The 27,278-nt window shown below is 44.6% G+C and overlaps 1 protein-coding gene across 4 annotated transcripts in view; it reads right to left on the bottom strand.

Annotated features, from left to right (window-relative positions):
• Positions 1-27,278, bottom strand: part of LOC134355557 (alpha-1,3-mannosyl-glycoprotein 4-beta-N-acetylglucosaminyltransferase C-like) — a 144,980-nt gene that overhangs the window by 49,325 nt on the left and 68,377 nt on the right. Inside the window, exon 1 of one of the 4 annotated variants that reach the window (XM_063065590.1) lies at positions 27,018-27,268. The exons of 2 other annotated variants lie outside the window; for them this stretch is intronic. The gene's annotated coding sequence lies outside the window, so the exon portion shown is untranslated. Of the gene's footprint in view, positions 1-24,936; positions 25,332-27,017; positions 27,269-27,278 lie in introns of those variants that run through there. One more of the 4 variants, XM_063065592.1, reaches the window with a different exon arrangement.

Here is a 27,278-nt window from a genome sequence, read left to right as displayed (position 1 = left end):
TTCCGCGGTGAACCTGGCACCCAGGCAAGGGCGGACATACACACCAGGTTCCCGCCGATCGTACCTTTTCACCCTGTGTGTCTATGGTCGGTCCCGCAACCACCTCCAAACTCCCACCAACTTGTGGGGGCACACTGCTCTTCCAGGGTCTCGTTATCTCGCGATCTTGTGGTGTGTGTCGTGCCTTAGCGAACCTGTTCTTTTTATCCCCCTGCTAGGGTATCGCCTGTCCATCAAACTTCAAACAGTTCAGGTTCAAAGCAATCGGTCTGTCAAAACTTGGACTAGTGTCTCTTTCCGTTATCTCTCTCTCCTCTCTCATTAACATTTTGAATATTTCTCCATTGTCTCACTTATCTCTCTCATTAGCATCAATCTTCTGATAACTTGATTTTTCGTCACACTAGCAACAAGTAGACTGAAGCTCAGTGAGGTTGGCTGGTGAGGAAGATGGGAGCTGGAGAATGGTGGGTGACGTGAAGGACTGTTTATGGTTGAAGTTGGTGGAGGAAGATAAAGAAGCTGCAGGTGAGAGTGGAGGGTTGGCTATTGTAACTGGACAGCAGAAGTGGGGATTGAAGGAACTGCCAAGTCGATGGGTAAATATCTTCCTTAAAGACCAGTCAGTGGGAGATTTCTAATGAGTCAGGTCTCAAGGCCAGACACACACCAACAAGAATGGCATGGTACCGTAGTGGTTAGCCAACGCTTTGCAGTACAGGCAATCCGGGTTCACTTCTGTCACTGTCTGCAAGGAGTTTGTACGTTTTCCCCATGACCACATAGGTTTCTTCCAGATGCTCTGGTCTCCATCCACAGTCCGAAGACATTCTGGTTGGTAGGTTAATAGGTGATTATAAATTGTCCCGTGATTAGGCTGGGGTTAAATTGGGGGATTGCTGCAAATGCGGCTTGAAGTGCTGGAAGAGGGCCTATTCCACGCTGTATCAGAATAAAAAATATAGAAAGGGTAGCTACATGGCAACATCATCATCTTCAGGCTCCTTTGTACGTCAGCTGCCGTTCTTATTTCAAATAGATCTCCTTCCTTTCATTGCAGCATCTTGTTCAACAATACTATACCTCTGGAGACAAAAGCCCTGACGCAGGGACTCAACCCAAAACGCTGACCATCCCTTTGTCTCCACTGATGCTGTTGGACCCACTGAGTACCTCCAGCAGGCTGCTTGTTTTCGCTCACTATTGTCCCTTTACTAGAAGCACAGCTCCATTTGAACGTTAACCAAAGACGAACAATTTATACTGACCTTGCCATCAACATCTACCAGGTAAAATGAAAATTTAGAAAAACAAAGTACAGCATTGCAGGAAAAACTGCACTGCAGATGGTGTTGGATGAGTATAACCATCACCAATGGAAACACTTTCTCCTCACACTCAAAATACATCTGCAGTTCAGTAAATCGCACCTCTGATTAAAATTCATACCAGGCTGTATCACTGCCTGGCATGGGAACTGTACTTCCCTCAATCACAGGGCTGTGCAGAGAGTGGTGCGGACAGCCCAGCGCATCTGTAGATGTGAACTTCCCACTATTCAGGACACTTACAGCAACAGGTGCGTAAAAAGGGCCCAAAGGATCATTGGGGACCTGAGTCACCCCAACCACAAACTGTTCCAGCTACTACCATCTGGGAAACGGTACTGCAGCATTAAAGCCAGAACTAACAGGCTCCGGGACAGCTCCTTCCACCAGGCCATCAGACTGATTAATTCATGCTGACACAATTGTATTTCTAAGCTATATTGACTGTCCTGTTGTTTATCTTACTGTACATACTATTTATTACAAATTACTATAATTTACACATTGCACTTTCAAAGAGAAATGCAACGTAAAGATTTTTACTCCTCATGTATGTGAAGGATGTAAGAAATAAAGTCAATTAAAATCAATTCAATTTCAGCTTCACTTCTGCCCATGATCTGCCACATAGCCCATAATGAGGGGTTCACTGATAATGAGAAATAGCAGTCAATATGCAAATCATCCCAACTTCCCCTTGCTTCAACTTAACGTGACATTTACAATATGGATGTGAACGAGTCGGTCCAGTGCCTAATGTATTCTGTCTCAAATTTAACAAATTTGACTCTGGAAGAAGTAATGACATTTTGTATCTTTAAATGGCTATTTGGATCACAGAGGAAAGGTGAATCACCAGCAGCTCTGCCCCGTTGAAAGCTCCAGTCTCAGTGCTTTCTCTTTGGACAAGCTGTGCGTGGAGAGGAGAGAAGTAAAGGTTTGAAATCTGTGAGGTCTGATTATCTAATGCCAGAAGGAACAAAGTGAGTCCTGCTGTCAGTGGAAGATCGAGCTGATAATTAGGTGCTGTGGCACTGAACAAAATCTACACTTTTGTTGTGGCTTTGACTTAAGGCATCCCTCCAAAGTGGTTTCATGATGCTTTCTATTGATTCCCCTGTGTGGAATAGTGAATAGTACACAGCAATTTGTATTGACCTCTTAACAATTAACCCCTCTCAAACATTTCAAAGTTTAAAACAAATCTTATTTATTCCTTTACTTTTTCCAGCCCCAATAATTTAAAAGTTCAAGTTTAATTGTTATTCAACCCTACACGTGTACAGTTAAATGAAACAGTATTCCTCCAGTGCCAAGGTGCAAAACACCGTCCAGTCACACACAACACATAATACAGCCAAAAAAATACGATCTGCAATAACTAGCACAAAATAACATAAGGAGGCCATTTGGCCCATCAAGTCTATACCGGATCAGGCCCATTAACTGGCTTCTCCCAGTAACATTTTCCTTCACATATCCCAAGAACTCCTACCTTAATTGCCTCCCACTTACTGGGAAATTAACCTATCCACTCAGGAAGTCATTGACCAGAAGGAGGAGTTATGGTTTAACTTGGGATCAGCAGCAGGAATTATGACTTAATGTGGGAACACTGGTCTGCTATAAACCTCATGTGTCATGTTGGGGACAACTGGTTCAATATGAATATATATCCAAATAGGGTATTTAGTTTATTAGCATAATTATGTCCCCCCCCCCCCGAGTGTAGACAAGCTGCATGGTCATTGTAGTTATCTGCCCCCATTCACTTCCATTCCAATTGAGTACTCTCCCAGCTATTATTATACCAAGTTACTACAAAATTATGATAATAGAAAAGTGACTTTTCATACTGCAAAAGGACACGTTACAGAGGATGGCAAAATTGTGAAATGAAAATTGCGTTTTAGATCTTCAGTTTTAGATAGTTGCCAGGGTCAAATTTGGACTTGATATCTGGGGACCAGAGTTTGCTACTGAAGATAATGGCTTCAGTCTTCACAATATTTAACTGGCAGAAATTCTCTCTCATCAAGGAGGAGATATTAGACACTCATCATGGAAAGTTAGAGAAATTGGATAGGGCAAGGCAGATAATAGTATGGTAAATGTGGGTGTAATAAACATTCCTGTGGAGATTAGCTTTGCATTTTTGGTTGAAATTGTTGAGGGGCAGCATGCAAATGAGAAATTGGAAGGGGCCAGATTAGACTCCTGATGAACCTCTGCATTAGTAATACAGGCCTGACTATGAAATAAGACTGAACACAGTCCCATGAAACAGGATATTGCAAAACTATCAACAATGGAAAAGCACAGGGAAAGAGAATGCTACATCCAGAATGAGGAAGAGGTTTTCAACTGGGAAAGAAAACCACTTTTTACACAAACAGCATCATTGGAGGTGACTGCACCCAAAAAGCGCGAGGACTGAAAATTCTGAAATGTAAGCTGTTACGATACATGAACAAATACCAGACACAAATCTACAAAACAGGATATCATTTATCAAAAGGATAAAGTACTTGTTGGGTACAACAATATACCATGAGTCATGCCACATGATAAAAATCGATTTATTTTTACATACCTCGTATACAGAGCTGCCTTATAGCCTACCCTGGCAAGCTCTATTCAGTGAACTTGTATACAACTGCATTACATTCTTTCCAAAAACGTCTGAATACTTCACTTTCTTTCTCAATTAAATGAAGGCCAACAACTGACTCCCAACTGTTGCTTCTTTGCATTCTCTCTAATAAACAGAGACATTTTATCATGTTCCAGGTGCCTTTAACAGGATTCAACTGAAATAAGTTAAAGATTGTTTGTTGCACAGGGAAATTTGCAAGACTTTTAAATCTAAGGTGGGCATTGAGGTTTTTGACTGAAACCACAAAATAATTCTAAGATGTGCAAATGGCATGCCCTTTTCTCGCTGTTACCATCAGGGAGGAGGTACAGAAGCCTAAAGCCACACACTCAGCGATTCAGGAACAGATTCTTCCCCTCTGCCATCCAATTCCTAAATGGACACTGAACCCTTGGACACTACCCCACTTAAAAAAAAATACAGTATTTCTATATTTTGCATGATTTTTAATCTATTCAATATATGTATACTGTAATTGATTTACTTATTTTTTTTCTATATTATGTATTGCATTGAACTGCTGCTGCTGCAAAGTTAACACATTTCACGTCAGATGCCGGTGATAATAAACCTGACTCTGGATTTTGCAGTGAAAGGCAGTGGTGCAGTTGTGAGTGTTTTGTCTGCGGAGAGGTTTGTTATAGGGCCAGAATGATACTGCACAGAAAAAGGCCCATTGGTACTAATCAACCATCAACTATTTTAAACAGGAGAAAACCTGCAGACACAGGAACTCCAAGCAACACACACAAAAAGCTGGAGGAACTCAGCAGGCCAGGCAGCATCTATGGAAATGAGTACAGTCAACGTTTTGGGACGAGACCCTTTGGCAGGACTGGAGAAGACTGGAGTAGATTTTAAAGGTGAGCGGAGGGGAGAGAGAAAAACACAGGCTGATAAGTGAAATGGGCAGGGGAGAATTAAAGAGCTAGGAATTTGGTGAAAGAGATACAGGGCTGGAGAGGGGGAGTCTGATACAAGAGGACAGAAGGGCATGGAAGAAAGAGAAGGGGGGGAGGAGCACCAGAGAGAGGTGATGGGTGGCAAGAAGATAAGGTGAGAGAGGGGAAATGGCTTGGGAAATGGTGAGGGTGGAGGGGGCATTACTGGAAGTTTGAGAAATGATGTTCATGCCAGCAGGTTGGAGGCTACCCCGACGGAATACAAGGTGTTGTTCTTCCAACCCAAGTGTGGCCGAATCACAACAGTAGAGGTGGCCATGGATAGACATATCAGAACTATTTTACACTAACCCCATTTATCATTCACCTCCTAGACCGTATCCTCTCACCTAATCATTGATACATTTTACAGTGGCCTATTTACCCAACAGCCTGCACATCACCGTGATGCAGGAGGGAACTGGAGCACGTGATCACAAAGGGAACAGGCAACTTCCATGCAGACAGCAGCAGAGGTTGGGACTGAACCAAACAGTGGCTGACTGAGTCAGTGTCTCTACTAGCTGTGCCTCTGAGCCGCAGTGACGGGGTTAAATAAATATTCAAGATGTTTCTAATTTCCTCTGACGACGGAATACATTCTTCAGTCATTTTAAAACAAACAATATTTATCTTGGAGTTTTATTACACCCAAAAGGGCAGACTGTAGAAGGAAAATGGAAAATGTAATGGCAATGAAACCACTGAAATATTATTAGCACTGAAATGCAAACAATATTCTGATTAATTTTAGACCATGTGTAAAAAAATTTTCATAGGAAATCTGTTTTCAGGGAAAATTTCAACTTGGCCACAAGCAGTTAGCCTTTGTAATTTTTGCCTCATTTTTGGACATCATGTTTCAAGTGTGCAAACACACTTAACAGGGACAGCTGATGAGTTAGCTGCTTCTCGACTTGGGGAAGCACCATTTTAATCAAACCACATGATGTAATCACATTGGCTGCACTGACCAAGGGAAGACAGTGTAAAAGGAAAACACATTCTTTTCACTTCAACATTCTGCATTTTATTTTGAAGCAAGATTGTTTTTTTTTCTTTCTGACAGCTGCAAACATTGACACCGAATAAATTGGTACAATGAAATATCAGAGAACAATCTTCACAAATTGGAACTAAATTGAAAAGATTCCAAAAATGACTGATGACTTATTTTTCTTTTTATACTAGGGCTGAGCGCTCCTATAGTGGTTATCTGATTAGGAACACATCCCTCCCTAATCTGGGAGCGTCTGAAGTTTTAATTCCCTCCCACCATATCCATTTATGAAGAACTTGCACTCCCCCGTCCCTCCACACTGGAGCAACATTTTAAAAAGGCCACTGTCGATTATGTGTAAAATAATAAAATAACTCACAAATTCAATCAAGCTGTGTCCTTATTTTTTTCTTTAAACAGTATATAGGGTGAGAATTGGATTGAAGTGGATGATGGTAACAGCACAATTAAATCATTTAGACACTTGAAACAAACAAATGCATTTCCTAATAACCATAGGAATAGATTTTGTCAGGGTAACTACAAGTCACAGCCTGAAGCCTGACCTGATCTGTTCACTCCCCCGCCCCTACCATTTCACTGAGCAAGCTGAGCTCAGATACAAACTTGGCATTTCTTTGTTTTTAAATGAGGAATTTACATTATTTTTCCCTGACACATTGCCAATTTAGCAGTAAATCCTGCAAGTATCTGGCTGACCTTTGGAGATTTCCACAGTGTGTATAAATGAGATACGTTGGCACCTTTACAATAGCTTAAGTGGTGATTCTTAAGAGACTTGTGTGCAGACAGGACAGTTCTTACTTAGTTTCATCAGCTATAAATATCTGCAAACAGAGTAGCACTTTAACATGGGAGCAGCAGGAACACTGGGTATTTGGCTGATCAAGTGCCCTGAGTGTATTTCAAGCTTCCATTTCATAACACCACATTCCTCAGTGACAGCACACATTCCCACCATTCGTCTTTTACCAGTATAAATAGAAGTTCGGGCCGATTTATCAGTCAATTCACATTTCATTTTGATAATCCTTAAATCAAGAGTCAAATCATAAATTGTGCAGTGGTACAAGTTACATTTACATTTTTACAGCATCTTTTTCAGGTCAAAGGTACTTTAAGACAGTCATGTGCCCTGAACTAACATGGTTAACTTCACTCAGCTCAATTCTGAACTGATTGATTCCCTAACCCATGGACTCACTGTCAAGGACTCTACAAATCACATTCTCAGTATTATATATTTACTATTCATTATTATTGCAATTGTTGAATTTCTTTGTTCTACTGTGAATGCCCTCAAGAAAATTAATCTCATGATGACATATACATACCTCGATAATAAATTAACTTTGAACTTCATATGAAGCAGCCAAGTTTCACACAGCAAACTCCCATTAGCACCAAGGTACTAATGATCAGATTGTATTTCAATGGTGACTTATATTGAAGGATATATTGAGGGATAAAATTCACTGAGGACAACTTTAAAAATAGTGCCCCAGGTTATCTTTTTCACTTGCAGCAGTCACAACTGCCCAGTACTCCTACATTTTGTGTTCAAAATCTCTTTTGTGGCATTAACCCACAAATGACTGACTCAAAGGCAGAAGGTCTGCCAGCCGAGCAATGCTGACACTTAAAATACCAGTGAAAATAACCTCTGTGAACCTAATTCTCTTTAGAAAAATCTTGGTTTTGAAAAGTTGTTGGGATTCAATGGGAACAGGCTCTTTGGCTCATCCATTCCAAGCTGGTCATAATTGCCCACCTTTGGCCCACGACCCTCGGATCCATAGTTTTTAAACCACTATTTCAAGTTTAATTCTCATTCAACCATACACGAATACCCATGAATACAGCCAAATGAAACAGCTCCAGGACCAAGGAACTGCCCCAATGTCGTTTTTAAAACTTGCCTTTGATCCTGAACTTATACCCCTTGTTTTTAAGTAGCCCCACCCTGGGAGAAAGACTGCACGCTTTCACCCCACCTGTGCCCATCGTGACCTTGCATAGCTCTATTACGTCTTCTCTCAATCTCCTACATTCCAGAGAATAAGACCATAAGACAAAGGAGCAGAAGTCGGCCATTCAGCCCATCGAGTGACTATGCTCTGGAAGGTTGCAAAAATACGTCAGGATTCTTAGCAGAGTGGAGGGACAGAAGGATGGACAAAAGTTGCTGCACAAGTTGGTAGCATGGTTAAGGTGCTGTATGCTGTGCAGGCCTTTATTAGTCTGGGGGATTACATTCAAGAGCCACGAGGTAATATTGCAGCACTATACAACTCTGGTTAGACCACAACGGAGTACGGTGGTCAGTTCTGGTCGCCTCATTATAGGAAGGATGTGGAAGCTTAAGAGGGTGGAAAGGAGATTTACCAGGATACTGGTAAATGTCTTACGAGGAGAACTTGGGCAAGCTTGGGCTTTTATCTTTGTAGCAAAAGATACTGACAGCTAACTTGATAGAGGTGTATAAAATTATATGAGGCATAGACAGGGTGGTCAGTCAGAACCTTTACCTCAGGACACCAACGGCTAATATGAGAAGATGCACTTTTAAGGTGATTGGTGGAAAATAAAGGGAGGATGTCACAGGCAACACACATCAAAGTTGCTGGTGAACACAGAAGGCCAGGCAGCATCTCTAGGAAGAGGTGCAGTCGACGTTTCAGGACGAGACCCTTCGCCAGGACTAACTGAAGGAGGAGTGAGTAAGAGATTTGAAAGTTGGAGGGGGAGGGGAAGATCCAAAATGATAGGAGAAGACAGGAGGGGGAGGGATAGAGCCGAGAGCTGGACAGGTGATTGGCAAAAGGGATACGAGAGGATCATGGGACAGGAGGTCTGGGAAGAAAGACAAGGAGGGGTGGGGGGGGAACCCAGAGGATGGGCAAGGGGTATATTCAGAGGGACAGAGGGAGAAAAAGGAGAGTGAGAGAAAGAACGTGTGTATAAAAATAAATAACGGATGGGGTATGAGGGGGAGGTGGGGCATTAGCGGAAGTTAGAGAAGTCAATGTTCATGCCATCAGGTTGGAGGCTACCCAGACGGAATATAAGGTGTTGTTCCTCCAACCTGAGTGTGGCTTCATCTTTACAGTAGAGGAGGCCGTGGATAGACATGTCAGAATGGGAATGGGATGTGGAATTAAAATGTGTGGCCACTGGGAGATCCTGCTTTCTCTGGCGGACATGGCGTAGGTTTTCAGCAAAGCGGTCTCCCAGTCTGCATCGGGTCTCGCCAATATATAAAAGGCCATATCGGGAGCACCGGACGCAGTATATCACCCCAGCCGACTCACAGGTGAAGTGTTGCCTCACCTGGAAGGACTGTCTGGGGCTTCTGAATGGTGGTAAGGGTGGAAGTGTAAGGGCATGTGTAGCACTTGTTCCGCTTACATGGATAAGTGCCAGGAGGGAGATCAATGGGGAGGGTTGGGGGGGGGACAAATGGACAAGGGAGTCGCGTAGGGAGCGATCCCTGCGGAAAGCAGAGAGAGGCGGGGAGGGAAAGATGTGCTTAGTGGTGGGATCCCGTTGGAGGTGGCGGAAGTTACGGAGAATAATATGTTGGACCCGGAGGTTGATGGGGTGGTAGGTGAGGACCAGGGGAACCCTATTCCTAGTGGGGCGGCGGGAGGATGGAGTGAGAGCAGATGTATGTGAAATGGGGGAGATGCGTTTAAGAGCAGAGTTGATAGTGGAGGAAGGGAAGCCCCTTTCTTTAAAAAAGGAGGACATCTCCCTTGTCCTAGAATGAAAAGCCTCATCCTGAGAGCAGATGCGGCGGAGATGGAGGAATTGCGAGAAGGGGATGGCGTTTTTGCAAGAGACAGGGTGAGAAGAGGAATAGTCCAGATAGCTGTGAGAGTCAGTAGGCTTATAGTAGACATCAGTGGATAAGCTGTCTCCAGCGACAGAGACAGAAAGATCTAGAAAGGGGAAGGAGGTGTCAGAAATGGACCAGGTAAACTTGAGGGCAGGGTGAAAGTTGGAGGCAAAGTTAATAAAGTCAACGAGCTCTGCATGCGTGCAGGAAGCAGCGCCAATGCAGTCGTCGACGTAGCGAAGGAAAAGTGGGGGACAGATACCAGAATAGGCACGGAACATAGATTGTTCCACAAAGCCAACAAAAAGGTAGGCATAGCTAGGACCCATACGGGTGCCCATAGCTACACCTTTAGTTTGGAGGAAGTGGGAAGAGCCAAAGGAGAAATTATTAAGAGTAAGGACTAATTCCGCTAGACGGAGCAGAGTGGTGGTAGAGGGGAACTGATTAGGTCTGGAATCCAAAAAGAAGCGTAGAGCTTTGAGACCTTCCTGATGGGGGATGGAAGTATATAGGGACTGGACATCCATGGTGAAAATAAAGCGGTGGGGGCCAGGGAACTTAAAATCATCGAAAAGTTTAAGAGCGTGAGAGGTGTCACGAACATAGGTAGGAAGGGATTAAACAAGGGGGGTAAAACCGTGTCGAGGTATGCAGAAATGAGTTCGGTGGGGCAGGAGCAAGCTGAGACAATAGGTCAGCCAGAACAGGCATGTTTGTGGATCTTGGGTAGGAGGTAGAAACGGGAAGAGCGAGGTGTGGGATCTATAAGGTTGGTAGCAGTGGATGGGAGATCCCCTGAGCGTATAAAGTCGATGATGGTGTGGGAGACAATGGCCTGGTGCTCCTTAGTGGGGTCACGATCGAGGGGTAAATAAGAGGAGGTATCCGTGAGTTGTCGCTGTGCCTCGGCAAGGTAGAGGTCAGTACGCCAGACTACAACAGCACCCCCCTTATCGGCGGGTTTAATAATAAAGTTAGGATTAGTGCGGAGGGAGTGGAGAGCAGAGCGTTCCGAAGGAGTGAGGTTGGAATGGGGACAAGGTGCGGTAAAGTCGAGATGGTTGATGTCCCGTCGGCAGTTAGCAATAAAGAGATCCAGAGCAGGCAGAAGACCAGAGCGGGGTGTCCATGAAGAAGAGGAGGATTGAAGACGGGAGAAGGGGTCATCGTCGGGGGTGGAAGAGTCCTTGCCGAAGAAGTAGGCTCGGAGACGGAGACGATGGAAGAAGAGTTCCGCATCGTGGCGAATGCGGAACTCGCTGAGGTGTGGGCGAAGGGGGACAAAGGTGAGAATGCGGAACTCGCTGAGGTGGAGGATGTCACAGGCAATTTTTTTTTAAAGAACAGATTGGTAAGTGCATGGAATGCATTGCTGAGTGTGTGGTAGCGGCAGATCCATTCGGGATATTTAACAGAGAGGCACAAGGATGAAAGAAAAATAGTGGGCTATGTGGGAGGGAAGAATTAGTTGATCTCGGAGTGGGTTGTAAGGTTGGCACAACAGCATGGGCTGAAAGATGTGTACTGTGCTTTACTGTTCCATGTTCACTTCAATCACTCAAGCCCAAGTTCTGGGTAAGTAGTTTCTGTGCTCTTTCTAGTTTAAGAACATATTTGTAATAGTAAGGTTACCAAAACTGTACATGATACTTCAAGTGCAGCCTCACCAACATCTTATACAATTGCAGTATAGATTTAACTCCTGCACTCAATGCCCTGACTGTTAAGGCCAATGTGCCACAAACACCTCCTTCTCCACCTTACCTGCCTGTGAGTCTACCTTCAGTGAAACATGCACTTGCACTGCGAGGTTTCACTGTTCCATAACATTCCCCAGGATGACCCTCTTCACGACATAAATCCTACCCTCGTTTGATCTCCCAAAATACAATACCCCTCACGTATCTGGATCAAAAGCCATTTGCCGATCCTTAGTCCATATATTCAGCTGGTCAAGATTCCATTAATTTTTTCACAACCTTCTATGCTACCCCACTATTTTGGTATCATCTATAAACTTACTAACCATGCCTTGTACATTAATATCTGAATGGTTTATATAAATTACAATCAAAGGTCCCGGTGGCCCACTAGACGCAGGGTGCAGAGGAATGGGTGATAACAGTACACTATTTCCAATAGGGGAAACGGTTTATCATGATGGTAAAGTCACTCTCTACTTAAGAACCCCCGTAGATAGAAAGCAAAACATTGTTTGAATTGAATGAAACTTTATACATACTAAAGAGTACCTGGATACGATAAGGTTTCCATATCCTGAAGATATTAATAAATTGACTCTGTTTGAATGGGTACAGCTGACATTTATAAATATCAAAATTCAGAAAGAAGCAGGGGTTCCCAACCTGGAGTCCATGGTTATGGACTCTGTTATTGCCCACGGTCCATGGGATAAAAAAGGTTGGGAACCTTTGAGAAAGAGGAAATGCGAGCTATTCAGGGCCAAAGTCTGTTCAGTCTAACTACCCTTCATTTGTCAAGATAAGATATGAAGTGATTAAGTAAACAAAGTTAAAAATTCTAAAGCTCAAGGACGAACTAACTTTTGCTCATAGGAACACAGCCATGTACACATGCGTGCACACGTGCGCACAACATGCGTGCACACGTGCGCACACACACACTGTGGTAAACCATGTATATATGTCTGTCTGGACACGCCCCTCTGCTGACTGCCCCTGTGGCTCCTCCCACAGAGTCCTGTATAAAGGTGTTCGCCTTGCCCCTCCCCCTCAGTCCGGGGGCAGACACTCACTGTGGAGGTCGTATTGTACAGCGAATAAAAGCCTTTCAGTATTTTACCAAACCTCAGTCTTTTGGAGTAATTGAAGGTGCTTCAATTTTATTCGTTGTACATTTTAAAACATGGAACAGTCCCTGAGACCAGAAAAATTAGACCTCAATCCGCAAACACCTGAAGCTGGAAATGCTTTCGAACTCTGGCTGGCCTGCTTCGAAGCGTATCTAGAGGAGATTAAAGCGACCGACCGTAGTGAAGCGCAGAGTTCTACTCTCCAGGGTCAGTCCACGGGTCTATTCACTGATCAGAGACCAGCCGAACTACGACGGCGCGATGAACGCACTCAAAAGACAATACTTGCGGCCGATAAACAGCGTCTATGCTCGGCACTGTTTAGCGACACGGCAACAACGCCCCGGGGAATCGAGTGCTGAGTTCGCCCAGGCCCTACGGACGCTCGTGCGAGCCTGCAATTGCCAGGAGCTGACGGCGGCGCAGCATGCAGAACTCCTAGTGAGAGACGCCTTCGTTACGGCGACCAGGTCAGTGTACGTGCGCCAGCGGCTGCTGGAAAAAGCCGATCTTACCCTAAGTTTGGCGATCGAGCTGGCTGATATGTTGGAGGCCGCTCTGCATAACTCCGAGGCTCTCCAGGCACGCGATCCCCCGATGGCCTCGTGGGTGCCGCAGACCCTGTAACCTGCCGGCGAATCGACCTCGGCTGCCGCCAGTCGTGAGTCCGCGAAGTGCTGCTTCTGCGGACTGGAGAAACACCCCCAGAAACGCTGCGCGGCCCGACAAGATACCTGCTCCAGCTGTGGAAAGAAGGGCCACTTCGCCAAGGTCTGTAAGTCAAAACTGCAAGCCGGATCGAGCAGCGCCGCATGCGAGACATGGGGGTCGCCATCTTGCCTGCTGCCATCTTCCCTGCACGCCACCACCACGTGCGAGACATGGGGGCGGCCATCTTGGTCGGTGCCACCTCCAAAAATTTCTCCAAGCGGCCAAATCTTTCAACCTCACCTATAACAAGGACGAGTGTGTATTTGGGACCACCCGACTTGCTATCCTTGGGTGTGTCGTGGAGAATGGAGTCATTGGCCCTGACCCCGACCGTATGCGCCCCTTGTTGGAACTCCCTCTTCCCAACACCCTCAGAGCCCTCAAAAGGTGCCTGGGCTTCTTTTCATATTACGCCCAATGGGTCTCTAACTATGCAGACAAGGCCCGCCCCCCTGGTCAAGTCCACCACATTCCCCCTCTCTGCCGAGGCCCACGCGGCCTTCAACCGCATAAAAGGGGACATTGCCAAAGCAGCAATGCATGCGGTGGATGAGGCCATTCCCTTCCAAGTAGAGAGTGACGCCTCCGACTTTGTGCTGGCTGCTACCCTCAACCAGGCAGGAAGACCAGTGGCGTTCTTCTCCTGTACTCTTCAAGGCCCTGAAATTCGGCACTCTGCTGTACAGAAAGAAGCTCAGGCCATAGTGGAAGCTATAGTGCCTCCAGTGCCTTATCTTGCCGGCAAAAGGTTCACCCTGCTAACTGACCAGCGCTCAGTCGTATTCATGTTTAATAATCAGCAGCGGAGCAAAATCAAAAATGATAAAATTCTGAGGCGGAGAATCGAACTCTCCACCTACAAATATGACATCATGTACAGGCCTGGGAAGCTCAACGAGCCCTCTGATGCCCTATCCTGGGGAACATGCGCCAGCGCGCAGATCAACCGGCTATACGCCCTACATGTAGACCTTTGCCACCCGGGAGTCACCCGGCTTTTCCACTTCGTGAAAGCCCGGAACCTGCCTTACTCCCTTGAGGAGATCGGGACGATGACCAGGGACTGCCAAGTCTGCGCAGAGTGCAAACCGCACTTCTACCGACCCGAAAAGGCACCACTCATCAAGGCCACCCGCCCCTTTGAGCGACTGAGTGTTGACTTTAAGGGCCCCCTTCCCTCCACCGACCTCAATGTGTACTTTCTCAACGTTATCGACGAGTACTCGCAGTTTCCCTTCGTCATCCCCTGCCCCGACACCACTACCACGTCAGTTATAAAAGCCCTGCGCAAGCTCTTCACTCTGTTCGGATACCCATGCTATATCCACAGTGACAGAGGGTCCTCGTTTATGAGTGACGAGCTGCGCCAATATCTACTGGCTAGGAGAATTGCAACCAGTAGGACCACAAGCTATAATCCCCGGGGGAATGGACAGGTGGAGAAGGAGAATGGCACAGTGTGGAAAGCCACACTCTTAGCCCTCAGGTCAAAGGGACTGCCGGTCTCCCGCTGGCAGGAGGTCCTTCCCGAGGCACTCCACTCCATCCGCTCCCTGTTACGCACATCCACCAATGCCACCCCTCATGAGCGGCTCTCTTCTTTTCCCAGAAAATCGACCACTGGGACCACCCTGCCAACTTGGTTGACGTTCCCGGGGCCAGTGCAGCTCTGGAAACATGCGAGGAGCAATAAATACTCCCTGATAGTCGAGAGGGTTCACTTACTTCATGCGAACCCCCAGTATGCCTACGTGGTTTTATCTGATGGGCGGGAGGACACGGTCTCCATCCGCAACCTGGCGCCCGCAGGAGCTCCGGGCCCCTACCCTGAACACTCCATGGTGACTATTGACCCCGTACCCACCAATGTATGTACCTACGAGACACCGTGCACCCCAAACCCTATACAGACACCACACGACACTCCCATACCAGCACAACGCCATCGCCGATGCAATCACCACCGGTGCTACGTAGATCACAGCGACGGACTCGACCGCCTGATAGACTTAACCTGTAAATATACTTGTTTTAAAGTCACTTCACCCCGGGGGACTCTTTTTAAAAAAAAGAGGGGTGAATGTGGTAAACCATGTATATATGTTGTAACTCGGTTACCTGTCTGGACACACCCCTCTGCTGACTGCCCCTGTGGCTCCTCCCACAGAGTCCTGTATAAAGGTGTTCGCCTTGCCTCTCCCCCTCAGTCCGGGGGCAGACACTCACTGTGGAGGTCGTATTGTACAGCGAATAAAAGTCTTTCAGTATTTTACCAAACCTCGTCTTTTGGAGTAATTGAAGGTGCTTCACACACAAACACAGACTACTGCAGGAATTCAGGTAAGGCAGCATCTACAACCAGAAACAACCGTTAACATTTCAGGGGAAAGGGTGTGTGTGCAGGTGTGCTCCTATGAGCAAAAATTAACTTTGTTCTTGAGCTTTAGAATTTTCAGCTTTGGTTAATTAATCACTTCATATTTTATCTTGACTAATGAAAGCTCAATTTTTATGAAGGTATTTAGATTAAACCAACTTCCCCCACCCCGTCCCTTTCCTCCCCCCACCCTTCCCGCTGAAGATCACACACTGAGAGACACAAATAAATTGATCTTTAGACACAAGAAGCAACCACAAAAATGACAGCCAGGAGGTACCAACTAACCACAAACAAGAGAAATACAAGGCATAAGGCATCTAGGTGCATCACTGAGCTAAACTCAGTATGATGATGATGATGATGATGATGATGATGATGATGTCATCTTCTAGATGCCTCCTTGGATCTGAGAGGTTCTCATCACACTATCTAGGGTCTCCAGAATTATCTTCTCCTGCATTGGACAAAACATCAGCCCAGAAGTCACAGCATACAGGAGGAAGGGACTTCTCAATCCTGGTTGAGAAGTTGCAGAACCTGGGCCTCTGTACCTCCCTCTGCAATTGGATCCTTGACTTCCTAAACGGAAGAAGATAGTCTGTGCGGATTGGTGATAACATATACTCCTCATTGACGATCAACACTGGCGCACCTCAAGGGTATGCGCTTAACCCACTGCTCTACTCTCTATATACACATGACTGTGTGGCTAGGCATAGCTCTAATACCATCCATAAATTTGCTAATGATACAGCCATTGTTGGTACAATCTCAGGTGGTGACGAAAAGGTGTATAGGAGTGAGATATACCAACTAGTGGAGTGGTGTCACAGCAACAACCTGGCACTCAATGTCAGTAAGACGAAAGAGCTGATTGTGGACTTCAGGAAGGGTAAGATGAAGGAACACATACCAATCCTCATAGAGGGATCAGAAGTGGAGACAGTGAGCAGCTTCAAGTTCCTGGGTGGCAAGATCTCCGAGGATCTAACCTGGTCCCAACATATCGATGTAATTATAAAGAAGGCAAGACAGCGGCTATACTTTATTAGGAGTTTGAAGAGATTTGGCACGTCAATAAATACACTCAAAAACTTCTATAGTTGTACCGTGGAGAGCATTCTGACAGGCTGCATCACTGTCTGATATGGAGGGGCTACTGCACAGGACCGAAAGAAGCTGTAGAAGGTTGTAAATCTGGTCAGCTCCATCTTGGGCACTAGCCTACAAAGTACCCAGGACATCTTTTGGGAGCGGTGTCTCAGAAAGGCAGCGTCCATTATTAAAGACCTCCAGCACCCAGGGCATGCCCTTTTCTCACCGTTACCATCAGGTAGGAGATACAGAAGCCTGAAGGCACACACTCAGCGATTCAGGAACAGCTTCTTCCCCTCTGCCTAAATGGACATTGAAGCTTTGGAAACTACCTCACTTTTTTTTAAATATACAGTATTTCTGTTTTTGCACATTCTTTTAAATCTATTCAATATATATAAATTAAATAAAACATAATAATAAACAAGTAAATCAATTATTTTTTCTCTCTCTCTCTCTCTCTGCTAGATTATCTATTGCATTGAACTGCTGCTGCTAAGCTAAGAAATTTCACGTCACATGCCAGTGATAATAAACCTGATTCTGATTCAAAGCTTTCCAAGGAAGGTGATGAGCTAATGCACCTGCTGCTTGATATTTCTAGAGATGCCAAGGCACCCTCAATTTTTAATCATTTTGCCCATTTGGCACCCAGGTCCATCTAATACCCCTAACAAAGCAGCTCTTGCAACAACTTCACAATTCATGGTCTTTCACTTCTCAGAAACAATTCACATCTGTCCTTGCCTCACAAAGAGCCAAGCCACTTGTCAGGCCAGTCAAAATCAGCAAAGGTAGAATTAAGTATTAATATAGCAGATCAGACAGAAACTTTATCTCACAAATCCATGTACACTGCCTTAAGTAACAAATTATTTTGTCTTCTTAGCACTGTTACGCAAGAAAAGCCTAGCTCAAGTAGAGGAAGATTCCTACTTCCGCGACTGACATGCTCAAGTTTGTGAAGGCCCAAACATCTGGATTTGCGCAAGCAAATAGGAGGGAGGGAAATGTTGGCTGTAAAAAGTAGCAGACGCAAACATTTTGAACAAATCCCTCACCTCCCTGACCCCTGTCATCATTATTTCCCTCATGGCCCATCTGCCCTTCCATAACTTAATGAGCTGATAAACAAAGGTCAAATTTTACAGTTGTTAGGATAGCAAAACTAAATTGCTGTTAATATCATAACAACCATTATTACTGCTTAAACTCATTGATCCTAAAAATAGTAATGTTATGTAAGTGGATTATACGTCTCTCACCAACTTCTGAAATGTATTATTTCACTTCATACAACATTTAATTTTCCACTTGGTGATTTCATGGCTGTCAGGTATCCTTTTGAACCGCCCACCCACCTTCCCCCTCACCTGCCAGCTTGTACTTCTTCCCTCCCCCACCTTAATCTGCTTTCTAACCCCTTCCTTTCCAGTCCTGATGAAGGGTCTCAGCCCGAAACTTCAACTGTTTATTCCTCTCCATAGATGCTGCCTGGCCTGCTGAGTTCCTCCAACAATTTGTGTGTGTTGCTCTAGATTTCTGAAAAAAATCTCTTGTTTATCCATTTGAACTAATGCCTGGAACTATCTTAGAAATACTGTGAAGGGTGTTAAATCTTTGAGTTCATATGTTTGTCAGTAGCAAACAGTATTGCTTCTTGAAGATAACAAAAAAAAGGTCAAACACTTCACGTAGGATTTCTCCTGTCACTGTTTCACATTTCAGTGAACAAATATTTTCTGCAGCATAGGAACAATCAAAAATACAACTGCTCTATGACACCACTCAACAGGTACTAAGTTCCCTCGTATACATGGTAGGTAATTGGAGTATAATCACAAGGGAATTAAATAAAGTACTGTGGACAAAAATCAAGACACAAATACCCAGCTCAAATGTTATGGTATTTCTTTCCAGCTCAGTCTAATATCAGATTACCTCATCTAAAACCACATGCCTAGCAGTTAAAGACAGGATCACAATGAGGTGAAATACAAGCAATTGGGGTCTTGATCCAAATTGCTTCCACAGATACTGCCTGATTGCTGAGATCTTCTGCCAGTTTGCTTTTTGCTCCAGATTCCAGCAACTGCAATTCCTTGTATCAATCAGGAACCCTTTTAGGTTTGCATCTGTGGTTGCTCTTCCTAAATGAGATCCAAATTGATTTAATAACCTTCTTTTGCTAATTCCAGGTGACATTCCATCTGTTAGCTTAGTTACTGTTAGGGAGTGGCGATCATAAAACCATTAGGAGCAGAATTGGACCTTTCAACATATTGTGTTTGCTCTGCTATTCAATTATAACTCATTTTTTCCCTCAACTTCATTCTCCTGCCTTCTCCCTATAACTCTTAACTCCCTCCAATCAAGAAACTATCAACTTCTGCTTTAAATACACCAAATGACTTCATCTCCGTATCCCTCCATGGCAATGAATTCCACAGATTCATGATTCTCTGGCTGAAGAAATTCATCCTCATCTCAGCTCTAAAGGGGCCTCCCTTTATATTGATGGGTTCCATCATGGCCTGGTATGGAAACAACAATACCCCTGTATGGAAAAGCCTACAACAAGTAGTGAATATGGCCCTCCCCACCACTGAGCACGCCTCTATGGAGTGATGTTGCAGGAAAGCAGCATTCATCAAGGATCCCCACCATCCAGGCCATGCTGACTTCTCACTACTGCCATCCGGAAGGTGGCACCCACACCACCAGGTTCAGGAAGAGTTATTACCCCTCAACCATCTGGGCTCTTGAACTGGGGGGGGGGGGTCTTCACTCAACTTCACCCACTCATCTCTGAACTGTTCCCATAACCTATGGGCTCACCTTCAAGGACACTTCATCTTATGTTTTCGATATTTATTTCTTACCTGTTTATTATTATTTTTTTCTTCTCTTTCTTTTGCATTTGCACAATTTGTTGGTTTTTTGCACATTGGTTTGTTGGGTGCGGTCTTTCATTGATTCTATTGTGTTTCTTGTAGTTGCTGTGATTGCCCGCATATATGGTGATATACTATATGTACTTTGCTAATAAATTTATGTAGAACTTTATTCTGAGGCTGTAGTCTCAGACCCTAGACCCCTCTACTCATGGGAACATTCTCTGTGCATCCACTCTATCCAGGCTTTAGTTATTTGGTAGTTGTTAATGAGATCCCAGTCATCCTTCTGAACTTCACCATGTACAGGCTCAAAGCCATCAAATGCTCCTCATCTGTTAAGCCCTTCTTTCCTGGTATCGTTCTTGTGAACCTCCTCTAGACCACCTCCACAGCCAACACATCTTTCCTTAGATACAAGGTCTAAAAGTACTCAGAGCATTCCAAATGTCATCTGACCAATGCCTTAGAGCCTCAGCAGTACATCCTTTGATATTCTAGTCCTCTGAAAAGAATACCAAGATATACAAATCAATGGGATAAGCAAGAATCGATTACTTTTGCTGTATCATAGAAGCTCAGTCCAGTATTGAAAAGGTCAGGCAGGTGACCAGCTTTGAAATTCAGGCGTAGCTGTTTAAACAAAGATAATTCTCTCGTAGAACCAATGCAGATGGATTTAATAGCATGCAGTTATGTGATACAAAACGTTTAATTTGTTCGCGAGACATACTGTATATCACTCCTCTTTGCATCTGAAGACTACATAGGCAGATCTCACATTATGTTAGGGTAATGGGGCTTACATTCCTACTTTATTGGCACTCTTTAAATGACTAAGGCGTAACAGAAAATTAATCACTTTCTTATTACTGTTCAACAAGAGAAAGGAATATGTTAAAGTTGACCAAATATAGAAACTGACTTCTCATTTCTATCATTCCCTTCTTAAAAATAGAGGGCAATGAATTTTTTGTTAGACAAAGAGCATAGAAAACATTTTAAAAGATAAAAAGTGAAGGATTTTTTTCAGTAAACACTTAAAATGCCAACAGATTTCAGCAAGGACCGAAAAATTACCCATTTATATTTATTTGGCATGGGAGATATCCATCAATTTAAAGTGATTAAATACATGTCAACACAAGATTGGGGGAAGGAATTATGCTTTCCAGTAATTTTTCTGAAAAAATACAAATAGAAACTGGCTTCTTGCACAATTTTTTTGACAGTAGAAATCTTATTTACAAGCTCTGCAATCAATATCTTCTTGCTATCGGACTATGGCAGCTTTAAAAATGGCAGAAAATAAATATAACTTTGAATTTAGGAGCAGTCAGCCAACTATAAAGGGTCAATATTCCTGGGTTATGCACTGTAGAATACCAGCAGGAAAGCAGAGGACAGCTGCAGAGTTACAAGCACCATACTGTATTCATCATCATCTGCCCTTTGCTATATGCCTCGTCCAACTTACTGCAGCATGCCACTTCTCAAAGAACATTATGTTGAAAGCATAACTATTATTCTCTTCTATAACAACTGAAAGTACTGGGCACGCTCAGCTAGTGAGCCTGCATCAGTGGAGCGGGAAACAGAAAGACCACTTCAGGTCAATGACCTCTCATTTGGAACTGTAAAGAAAAAGTGAGAAAAGTAACACTTCTTAGATGCAGAGGGGAAGAGGAGGAAAGAACAAAGGCAACTTCTGTGATGGGACCTGGCTTGTTTGGGTAACAATTCCTTTGGAGTTGTCCATTTCTATGGTGGCAGCTGGGGAAAGAAAAAATGACAAAAGAATACTGTATATTGAACTGTGAAGGGTGCTGAAGAGAGTTGATACTAGAAGTCTGAACAAAAGGGAACACTGAAAATACTCAACACATTGGGAAGCATCTAAAGAAAGAGAAAGAGAGAGAGATGAAGTAACCGGCAGATGATCCGACATCAGAATTGTCCTGGTGCAGACAGGCAGGAATAGGTAGCTCTCTGAAATTATCATACTCTGGAGTGCACATTAATCCAACATGCAGAGACGAAAGGCAAGGTATTTTGCTTGGAACTTACAACTGAGAGCAGAAGAGAAGGAAAGAATGCTGGACCTGTGAGATATGATCACATTCGTTGCTGGAAATCTGAAGTAAAGGAGCTGATTCGAAATACACAAACAAGTTGATTTATGGAAAATAATTTTCAGTTAAACATACTTAGGGCAGAACAGGTCTTCAGATATAATCAGGAAAGACAGGTTATCTAAAATTGTTGAGAATCCACTTGAGGTGGAATTAGAAATATTAAGAAAGGAAAAGGACAGAGGTAGACATGGAAGTTAAGGCAGGATGATGGTGACATTTGAGTTCTGTGCAAGGATAGGAAGCAGTCATTAATGCATATAAGGGCCACTGTCCATGACAAGGCTCACGTCCTGCTTGTTGTGTCCACATTCTCCTTTTTGGAAGTGAAACCAGAGCAGCAAATAGCAGAAGACTCAAGAGTACAGTAGAACAGAGATCTAGGGGCCCTGACACAGATGGACAGAGTGGTGAAGGTGACAACCTCACTGGTTGGGAACTGGAGCACATAAAATGGAAAGTTATGCTATAGCTGTACAAGATGTTGGTCAAACCACACTTGGAATATTGTGTGCTGTTCTGGTCACCATGCAAATAGCCCACAGAGTGCTGAAAAGACTCACAACAGGTGTTGCTGGCAGTGAAGGGCTTGAGTGAAAAGGAGACGGTGGGCAGGCTGGCACTGTTTTACCTGACAGAAGGCAGAAGGGGTGACTACAGGTCTATAAAATCATGAAGGTGGCGGGAGTTGTGGGGGGGTGGGGGGTGGGGGAGGTCATAAACACAAGGAAGTCCACAGATGTTGCAAACCCAGAGTAACACACCAAATGTTAGAGGAAGGTCAGGCAGCATCTATGGAAATAAATAGCCAATGTTTCAGCTGAGAACCTTCTTCAGGACTGGAAATAGAGAGGGAAAACACCAGAATATAATGATGGGGGGAGTGGAAGGGTGGGTGATCACAGCCTTCTTTCGAGGGCAGGGAACTTTAAAACTATAGAGCACAAGTTCATGGTTGAGAGGGGAAAACTTAAGAGGGCCTGAAAGTACTTCCCCCCGCCCACAGAGAGTAGTACATTTACTGTATGAAGCAAGTTGCCAGAAAGTGTACAATTACAATGTTTAAAGGACATTTGGACAGGTACACATACAGGGAAGGCTTTGAGTAAAATGGGCCAAAAACAGGCAAATTTAATTGGATTTATTTCTTCTATCTTTCACATACAGGAGTAAAAATTTTTACATTACATCTCCATCTAAATGTGCAATCATCGTAATTTATAATAAATAGAACAGTCAATGTAATATAGAGTACACTCAAATCAGTCTGCTGGCCTGTTGGTCCTGGCTTTTATGCTGCGGTACCGCTTCCCGGATGGTGGCAGCTGGAATAGATTGTGTTTGGGGTGACATGGGTCCCCAATGATCCTACGGACCCTTTTTACACACCTGTCCTTGTAAATGTCCTGAATCGTAGGAAGTTCACAACTACAGATGCGCTGAACTGTCCGCTCCACTCTCTGCAGAGTCCTGCGATTGAGGGAGGTACAGTTCCCATACCAGGCAGTGATGCAGCCAGTCAGGGTGCTCTCAATTATGCCCCTGTACAAAGTTCTTAGAATCTGGGGGCCCATACCAAACTTCCTCAACCGTCCAAGGTGAAAGAGGCACTGTTGTGCCTTTTTCACCGCAGCTGGTGCATACAGACCACATGAGATCCTCAGTGATGTGGATGCTGAGGAACTTAAAGCTGTTCACCTTCTCAACCCTAGATCCATTGAGGTCAATAGGGGTTAGCCCGTCTCCATTCCTCCTGTAATCCACAACCAGCTCCTTAGTTTTTGCGGCATTCAGGGGGAGGTTGTTTTCTTGACACCACTGTGTCAGAGAGATGACTTCTTCCCTGTGGGCCACCTCGTTATTGTTTGAGATAAGGCCAATTAATGTAGCGTCCTTGGCAAAGTTAATTAGCAAATGGGACTAGCTCAGGTAGGGAACAAAGGGCCTGTTTCTATGCAGTATAACTACTCAAATGCAGATGGAGCAGGTGTTGTGTTTCCTCCATGGACTGAGCACCAGGAGGTCACGGGTCAGCAGAGCTTCCCTCCACCAGTACTTGAAGCACAGAAGCATGTGAGTGTGTGGGGAAACAAAACAGAGTTACATAAGATGCAAGATTTCCCTTGCCTTGCTCAACTTCTGTTATTGATTCTCAGCTGGCTGGTTCAGTTGTTCATTGATGGGAACCACTATAGGACTGAACAATCTGTATAGAATGGATGGTTGGCATCAGGAGTTTTTATTTCAGTGGGTTTGGCAGGGGGAGGAGATATGGGATGTAACTGTAACTTTGATAACTAAATGAGCTTTATAATTACAATAGTTATATTAGTTATTATCTAATAAGCTATAAGAAGATTCCAAGTAGCAATGTTCGGCTGACCTTCCAACTCTGATGCATCTACATATGGTGTGTGCTTCACGTCGCCAGCATCTGTTTCTGAATGATGTTGTTGCTCTATGTTAGCTAAACACTGTTTAATCAGAAGTCCTGCTGTTCATGAATACTTCTGGTTAGTCTGGTACTGCAGAGACCACTAAGAATGGGCAAATAATGTAACACTGTATCAGGAAAGCCAAAGAAGGGACACACACTCAATTTGTCTAGCATCTTGTTTTCTGTGATAAGTCCAGGTGAGTACGGTGTTCTCCACAGGGGCTGTCTATTGGTGGTTCCACGTAGCTGTAGAAGCTGACCCAGGATCCACGTATTCTGGACTAGTGGCTTTGAGGGCTCTCAATCCTGCCCCCTTCACCACTTGCTGATCATCACGAGGCTTTATCCAGGATGTTAGGGTGGATTCTCTGAATGGAGTGCACCTGTATGTGACTGTTTAACATGGGGAGGCTGATGCGTGGGCAGTCACCACATGGTCCTTGATAGATCAGGGTCAGAGTCCAGTGGGACTGGACTGGCAGACCCTCTGAATGCTGTAGCCTTCCTCCACCTTCACTACCTTTATGATATGTCATCATCTTCTTCCAGTTCCACTGCTGAGGATCGCCCTTTGTCTAGACATCCCCTTTGACTGCACCCTATTAGGAACCAAATGCCAGATGGCTAAAGTCCAGGTGGCATCACTGTTTGGTTCTCAGGAACTTACCAGCCTCTCCACCACAACAAGACAGCAATCCTCAGAGAAGTTAGCATCATTACCATAACCATGACCTGTAGCAAACTTCTTTTGGATGCAGTTCTTCTGGATGACTCCCTCACTCTGGTTCTGCTGGTAGCTGACAAGACTTGGAGACATGAGAGATTGCAGATGCTGGAAGAAGAGCAAAACAAAACTCAACTGCTGGAGGGACTCAGTGGTTAAGCTGAATGGTCTCAACCCAGAACGTGGACTATCCAGTCTGCCTCTTGCCGATCAGCCACTTAGCTTACCTACTTTCGTGCAGCCAGTTGAGAGACTGTGAATACATATCTGCAGTGGTCTGGACAAATCTGAGGGTAATGGCCATTTCCACAGGCACAGATAACGAGCAGCTATGAGACATTCTTGCAAGTGACTACAGATTTCTGTCACTGTGTGATGAGATAACCTCAGTCTCTGGCAACTATCTTCTGAGAAATTGAGGAACAGGAAAAAAAAATTCACGAATATTCTTTACCACTCAAATGACACGAAGAGACCAATTCTAACCAACTACTCATGGGTCCTACTCTCCATCCCAATGACCAGAAACTTAACCCAACAAAGTGCATTTTGTATCGACAGAAATTAAACTTTGGGTATCCTGTGGGGAGTGTTTCATCCATTTTCTAACATTTACAAGGCACATCAGGAATATGTGGCCTGGTGAGCCCAACTCAAACACCACTCAGGAAGTTCTACACCGTTGGGGTCAGAGCAACCCACCTGTCACTCTATTCACCATCTCAAACATTCACTGCCCTACTATCAACATCCTGGGGGTTACCATTGACAGGAAACTGAACTGGTCTAGCCATATAAACACCGTGGCTACCAGAACAGGTCAAAGGCTAGGAATCCTGTAGTGTGTAACTCACCTTCTGACTCCCCAAAGCCTGTCCACCATCTACAAGACTCAGGTCAGGAGTGTAATGGAATACTCGCCACTCACCTGGATGAGTGCAGCTCCATCAACACTAAAGAAGCTCGACACCATCCAATACAAGGCAGCTCACTGGATTGGTACCCCTTCCACAAGCATCCAATCCCTCCACCATCGATGGACAATTGCAGCAGTGTGTACTATCTACAAGATGCACTGGAACAACACACTGAAGTTCCAAAGGCAGCAGCTTCCAGACTCAGGACAACCACCTTCTAGAAGGATGAGATCAGCAGATGCCTGGGAAGAGCACCACGTGGAAATCCCCATCCAAGTCGCTCACCATCCTGACTTGAAAACATGTCGCCGTTCCTTTATTGCCGCTGGGTCAAAATCATGGAATTCCCTCCCTAACGGCACTGTGGGTGTACCTACACCTCGGGGACTGCAGGGGTTCAAGAAGGCAGCTCATCTCCACCTTCTCAAATGTAACTAGGGATGGGCAATAAACGCTGGCTTTGCTGGCAACGCCCATATCCCGTAAAAGAAAAATGCAAGATGGATTGCGTGTTCACCGTCGCAGTTCAACAAGGCTTAACACAGCCCATAAAACAAAAACACGCAAACTCTGCTATCTGGAAAAACAAGGGTTGCAGGCACATGGGAGCCAAACACACTTCATTAACTTTAATCCAAATCTGTTGACAGAATCCCTTCCATAATCCATTTTAATCAGTCTTAATAACTGTATTTACGATCAGCAAAGGTACCCTTTCTTTGAAGTCTTTGGTAAAGCAGTATCGAATCGTCCCGATTTTTCGAGGATGGATTTCAATGGTTATTTCTACTGATTCAAGGACAACTATTTCTTATAATGTCTTTACCACGGCTCGAAAATTGGGCTTATAGGTAAGTGCCATTCTGACTGTATTTACTGTAAATAGATTAATCCCTCTCACCAGCACGAGAAAGCCACAGCGTCCACACACAACACTCAGAACAACTGGTGTTATCTGCCATATTCAGATGCGAGGCAAACCAAACTTTCAGCCTACCTGAGACCCCAGTTGCTACTTCGGCTCCTTCCTTCAAAACCATGCTGGCGGAAGAGTACATTATAAAACTTTCAAGAGCTGCGGAATCGCCTATCGGCTTTGGAGTTTACCTGAGATTACATTACAACTGGGTAGTCTGCCGCACCGGAACGTTGAAACAACTCGATTCTATCCACATGCGCTGCCAATCGTTGTAAAACTCCACCGTGGAGCGGAATGGTGACTTGTATCTCCTTCCTGGTTACAAATTCATTACTCTCTCTAACCAAGGAAGTTGCAGTGTTCATGTGCCTGGTTATAATATTATGAGGCGGAGTCTGATTTACATTTCCAATAGCACGGTTGGTTGGTCGATCATTCACCAGGCGTCG

The sequence above is a fragment of the Mobula hypostoma genome, chromosome 13 (genome assembly GCF_963921235.1).
Source record: "Mobula hypostoma chromosome 13, sMobHyp1.1, whole genome shotgun sequence".
Lineage (NCBI taxonomy): Eukaryota > Metazoa > Chordata > Chondrichthyes > Myliobatiformes > Myliobatidae > Mobula > Mobula hypostoma.
Note: the sequence above shows the minus strand (reverse complement) of the source record. Positions and strands in the feature narration are given on the sequence as shown.